The following is a 6682-nucleotide window of genomic DNA, read 5'->3' on the forward strand; positions in this document are numbered from 1 at the left end:
TGGTGGTGTGCATCTGTAATCCTACTTTGGTGGAAGGTATAAGGAGGAGGATCAGGGTCTGAATCTGCGCCAATGGAAAAAAGGTAATTCAAAAAATAACTTAAGGAGCTGGGAAAGTGGCTCAGTGGTAGAGTGCTTGCCTTGCATGCCTGAGGCCCTGGGTTCAATTCCTCAGCACCACATAAGCAAAAAGAAAAAAGCCGGAAGTGGCGCTGTGGCTCAAGTGGTAGAGTGCTAACCTTGAGCTGAAGAGCTGAGGGACAGCGCCCAGGCCCAGAGTTCAGGCCCCATGACCGCACCCCAAAAAAAAAAATAACTTAAAAAAGTTATTCCTCTACCTCCGCAAATAACTACAAGCCAAAAGAGCTGGGGGGTGTGGGTCAACTATTGAAGTTCCTGCCTAGCAAGTGCAAGGCTTTGGGTTCAAAACACCAGTGTGTGTGTGTGTGTGTGTGTGTGTGTGTGTGTGTGTGTGTGTGTGTGTGTGTGTGTGTGTGTGTGTGTGTGTGTGTGTGTGTGTGTGTGTGTGTGTGTGTGTGTGTGTGTGTGTGTGTGTGTGTGTTTCATATAACAGAATTTACTCAATGCACAATTAAATTTTCTTACTATATTCAGAATTATTCAACTACTAATGCAATAAATTTTAGAACATTTTCATCACCCTCAAAGATAATTTAGCTTTTAAACTTACAGTGGAATACTATAATTAATTATAATGCAAAACACCAACTAATTTATTAAATGAGTAGTCTTCTCTATGTTTCTGCTATCATAAATTTTCCCATAGTTCATGGTTATTCTTGTTACATCTTCTTTGTAGAAGAAGAAAATCTTTACAATAATTTAAAAATCAAAACGTACAGTTGAATCTTCTGCTGTTCCCAATTTTAAGTCACCTCAAGGTTAAAGAATGTATTATTTTGGAAGTAGCACTGTGGCTCACACTGTTAGAGTGGTAGCCTTGAGTGTAAGAGATCAGGGACAGCACCCAGGCCTTGAGTTCAAGCCCCACAACCATAAAAAAAAGAAAGAAAAAAATGTATTTTCTTTCATTTTACATAAAAGGAAACTAAGAGCTCCAAATTTTAATTGTGTACTTTTTTCCACTAAATTATCTGGCTTTAAAACTTCTTTTTTTTTTTTAAGCACATTTAACAACTGGTAATTCACAGAGCATATCTGAAGTCTTTAATATTACAGAAAACTTGAATGTAAAGAGTATACTAATCTACTGAAGGTCAAGTGCTCTAACAAGTACATATACATGGGTGGAAGGAACTTTGACTCTAGTTTTTTAACATCAACATACTTTTTCTTTGAGGAGATAAATAATCACATACTAGCCCAGGAATTGGAACAGTCTTAACCTTGATCACAGTAACAAAAGTGTAATTTGGTGTCATTTGAAGAATGTTGAGAATGTCCTTTGGGCTCCAACCATTTCTCTAAGAAACAAAGGGTTTGAAAACTTCAGTAGATTTTTCTTTTTTAGGTAGTAACTTGGGTTTGAGCGGAGGATTTCCATGCTTGCTAGAGAGGTGCTCTACCACTTGAACTTCACCCCCAGAACTTTTGATGTCTCTGTGGTCTAGTATCAGGGCTTGGAGTCAGAGCCTCCTGTTCTCACTTGGCTCCCATCCCTGTTTTTTCCTTAATAGTACGTTGGGTTTGAAGCGAGACCTGGATCCTCCTTACTTACACCTCCCACGTAGTGGGTGCCCAAGCATTACGTTGTTCAGTAATGGCTGCACTTATGGCCTCCTGCAGGTCCTGGGCTTCTAGAACTAGGTGGAACTATCTGAGGGGTTTATTACCTTTTTTTTTTTGGCCAGTCCTAGGGCTTGAATTCAGGGCCTGGGCACTGTCCCTGAGCTGCTTTTGCTTTTGCTCAAGGCTAGCACTCTAGCACTTGAGCCACAGCGCCACTTCCGGCTTTTTCTCTGTATGTGGCGCTGAGGAATCGAACCCAGCACTCAGGGAATGCGAGGCGAGCGGTAGAGCGCTAAGCCATATCCCCAGCCCTCAACACATTTTTCCCAGAAAGCCAATTCTATGCGTTCCTCACGAAGTATAACTTTAAAAACAAACACACCAACCACTGGAACCCGTGAGGCCCACGGCTGGCCAGGCCTTTCCTGCTGTCAAAGCCGGAGGCCGCGAGGCCAGTGCTGCGGACCTGCCCGAGCCCGGGCCGCCAGGGAGGTCGGGGCCCTCCCCGTCCCATCCTCCCTCCCGGTGGGCCCAGCCCCGACTCGCTTCCCACACCGGGAAGCCCCCTTGCGCGCAGGGCCTGCTCCGCCAGGGCCCCCGGGCCTGCTCGGGCCGCTCTCCTCAGCCCTTCCCGCTCCCGGGGAGCTGCTCCGGAGACCCCGGGCTCCCGGGGGCGCCTCCTCCCAGCATGCCCTGCGCTCCGGCGCCCACCAGACTCCAGGCCCCTGTCAGGACCTTCCTCCAGCCTGCTCCCGCTCGTGGGTGTCTGGCCACCCGGGGAGCTGTTCCCAGCATGCCCCGTGCATCCAGCCGACCCCACTCACCTCAGTGTCTGGCGGCCCTGGCCAGCTGCTCCCAGCATGCCTTGCACTCCCAGCATGCCCCGCGCTCCTCAGTGACTGGGCAGGCGCACCCAGTAGGCCCATGGCTGCTCAGTGCCTGGCCACCCTGGGCCCCAGCCGGCCACACTCCCCGGCATTACCCCTATTCCCACCAGGGCTTTCCTCTTTGAGCACTGAGCGCCTCTCAGCGCCGTCCAGAGCTGCCCAGCTGCTCCAGCGTGCCCCATGCCGCTCCAGCACGCCAGGCTACCAGTGTTTAGGCCCACCCGCCCGAACAGACGCCCTCGAAGTTGTGTCATACCCGCTGTTGGCAGAGAGAAGCTGGAGTCATCTGGATGTTCCTAGAAGAGGTAAGCTGGCAGAGCACCAGCCGACAAGAACCTGCTGTGAGCCACAGTGGGTCCAGAGCCAGGGCCGCCCAGGCTGCCCGGCTGGCCACAGGACGCAGCGCGTACTCCCCTCAGATTCTCATGTCTGCTCTGTGCAAGCTACGGAAGGCCTTGTGCAGATGTTGTGTCCACAAGTGGAAGGTCTTAGAAGGCTCATGGCAGGTGCCGCTCGTTCATTTGACAAATATTTACCAAGCACACGGTATTTTCTGTTCTGATGGTCGCAAGCTTTACTTGGGAGCAGGAAAGCTGATAATACCAAGGTCTGACCCACACAGAATTACGGTTAAGTAGTAGTGAAGGGAGAGGGCTTATGCCTGCCTGTCTCATGTAAGCACTTTTCAAAGGCCAAAGAAGATTCCTCCAAGCAGGCATGCATAGATTTCTGCAGCAAAGATTATCATTAATATTCTTACGAACTGTAGCAATCCAGACAAGATACATCTCCACCTGTAAGCTCAGGCCAACTCTTGCCACAGGTCTTCAAGTACAATGACTTTTGTATGTATACAAGTATTTTATGTAAATTTCTCCTTTCCCTTGCTGAAGCTTACCCCTAGTTCTCTATGTATTCTCATTCCAATGCTCTGTTATTTCTCCCAATTTTGTTGTGGTTACAGTCTTGGAGCTTGAACACGGGCCTGGATGCTGCCCCTGAGCTTTATTTGCCCAAGGATAGTGTTCTACCACTTGAGCCACAGCTCCACCTTCTGGCTTTTTGGGTAGTTAGTTGGAGCCGAGAGTCTCATGGACTTTTTCTGCCCAGGTTGGCTTCAAATCTTAATCTTCAGATCTCAGCCTCCTGAGTAGCTAGGATGACAGGCCTGAACCACCAATGTCTGTCCCAAATATTATTTTTTGGAGTTTAGAGAACTTTTTTTTCTTCTCTTCAGTACTAGAGGCTGAACTCAGGGCTTTGTGCTTTCCAGGCAGGTACTCTACCACTTGAACCATGTTGCTAGTTTTTTTCATTTATTTTTCAAAGAAGGTGTTACATTTATGCCCAGGCCAGTCAGGACTACTATCTTCCCATGTAAAGGGGATATCAGGTGCATACCATATTGCCCACGTTTGTGTTGATTAAAAGAGATCTCGGCAGCTTTTTTTTTTTTTTTTTTTTTTTTTTTTGCCTGGCCTTGCCTTGATCTCAACCTCTGAACTCTATATTTCTCAAGTAGCTAGGATTACAGGCATGAGCCATCTCACCCAGCCAAAGAGACTCTTTCTCATTCCATCACTTGCTCTGTGTAATACAAAAATTAACCAGAAATATATTGCAAACTGGGCCACCATTGTGGGAGACTAAGATAGGAAAATCTCTTGAGGCCAAAAGTGTGAGGCCAGCCTAGACTAGACTTACCTCAAAATGATTGCACATATAAATGTAAGAGTAATAAACTGGTAGATATAAATGAGAAAACAGTTGAGAGCTAGAACTAAGTAAAGAGTTCTTAGATATTACACCAAAACCATGATCTAATAAAAGGAAAACTGATATATGGACCTTCAAAAAAGACCAAAAAGATGAGAAGACAGAGTACAAATTGAGAGAAAATGTTTCCAAACCACACATATAACAATGGACTCATAGCTAGTATGTGTGTAAAAAGAACTCTTGGAATTCCACCTTAAAAAAAGCAAACAATTTGATTTGAAAACAAGCAGAACACTTGAAGGGATATTTTACTGAACAGGATATACAAATGACAAAAAGTACATAGAGTGACATTCCAAACTAAGACTACAGCTCTATCTCCCTATTAGAATACATAATCATAACAATATCAAATGTTTGTGGGGATTTGGAGAAACTGGATCTCTTATGCACTGTGTAGGGATGTGAAATAGAACAGCCCTTGTGGAAGACTGGCAGTTTCTGGCCAAACAACATACACTGAATTATATTTCTTAACACTCACATTCCTTGGCATTTATCCTAGAGAAATAAAAACTAATGTTCACACAATACTTGTATGTGATTGTTCATAGCAACTTTTCCATAGCAAAGCCAAGCAAGGAAACTAACCAGAATGTCCCTTAATAAAGGAATGGTAAAGCAAGTGGTGGTAATGTGGTACATTCCTTCTATGCAATAATAATAGTAGTGGATAGGAGCTATTGATATACTGTACAGTGATCTCCATGCCATTACCCTAAGTGAAAAACGTTCATCTCAAAAGGCTCTGTGTGTGTATAAAATCTTGAAATGAGAAATATAGATGGAAAACAGGCCTGGTTGCCAGGGTTAGGGATGACATGGGGAAGGACTATATATAGGGATAGCCCCAGTTACAGTCTAGAGTTTGGTGATGAAGCAGTTGTATCCTTTAAAAAAATATTATTGTTGTTGTTGTAGTTGTTGTTGTTATACTGGCATTTGAGTCCAGGGCCTTGGCTTCTATGATTTGAGGCAGGCCCATAGATATTTTGATGTATTAATTTTTCAAATAGGGTTGCAATTGTATTTATGTTACTCCACTATCTGGGATGATAGGACTGTGTGGTACTCAGCTTTCTGCTGGTTGAGATGGGGGTACCATGAGCTTTTTTGCTCAGGCTTGTTTCAATTTGCAGTCCACCCAATTTCAGCATTACAAGTGTGAGCCATTGTTCCTGGTGTCTTCCTTGTGAAGGTTACCCACAGCTGCACAAAGTCTAAAATGGGATGAAACTATACATATCCATTGTACTGATGTCAATTTCCTGAGCTTTGGCAATGTAGTTATTTTTGTAGATATCCATTGGGGGAGACTGGGTGAAAAATACCCAGGACCTTCCTTACATATTTAACTTCCTGTAACCCTATAATTATTTCAAAATTTAAGGTTAAAAGTAGAACTTCCTTGGAAATTATTCCAACATATTTTTATTAGTTAATGTGAAACGAAAATTTTATGTACTATGTATGAACAATAACTATAAAACTACAGCACGGAAACTCACTTTCTTTTGTGAGGACTAGCTTGTTATTAGGAATACAGTATATCTGAATCACAAAGTGTTGCACTTGAACTATTTGCTTATGGTGAAGAAAACAAAGAAAAAATGTAAATATTGAGGAATGCTTAAGCAATGTTTTCTTAATGAGCAGCCATTCGACAGGAAGGGACCATCTCTCCCAAGAACCTAAGATGTGCAGCGACTGTGCTGAGCCCCTCGGACCTTAAAGGACACCTGTGATCACCTGGCTTGTTCTCTCTGGATTGAACTCCCAGTGCTGAAAGGCGTCTAAGAAAACTAGCATTGGACTTGTGCCTGGCTGGAACCGTCCCCTCCCTCACCCCCGCCCAACAGGAGCGCAGCGGAGGGCCAGGCCGGGAGCTTCTTCCAGATTCGCTTCCAAGTGCTGTCCATCATCGAGGCCTTATCTAGACAGCACGGTGGCGAAAGGCAGATAAGAGGCGGATGGAGTCCTTGGGCCCCGCCGGCCGGCCAGACGGGCTGCAGACAAACGGGGCGCCTGTGCCGGGCAAGTCGAAAGTGACTCCCCTGGAGTTCTTATGATTCTCCCGGGTGGGAACGGGGCCAGAGAAGCTGTTGTCTGGGACGCTGGGCCCGCCGAGGTCCGGCCCTCGGGCCTGGCCAACGCCGACACTCCGCTACCATTTCACGCCGCGGGGACTTCGTGTCCGGGACCGAAGCTGCTCCCGCCCCACCCCATCGCTCGCTCCGGGTACCCGGTCATGCTCCTTCACCTTGGGCCACGCAAGCAGCACCCCCAGCTCGAACACCCTCGCCTCG

Source organism: Dipodomys merriami, unplaced genomic scaffold (genome assembly GCF_024711535.1).
Source record: "Dipodomys merriami isolate MVZ:Mamm:240054 unplaced genomic scaffold, mDipMer1.0.p SCAF_2, whole genome shotgun sequence".
Lineage (NCBI taxonomy): Eukaryota > Metazoa > Chordata > Mammalia > Rodentia > Heteromyidae > Dipodomys > Dipodomys merriami.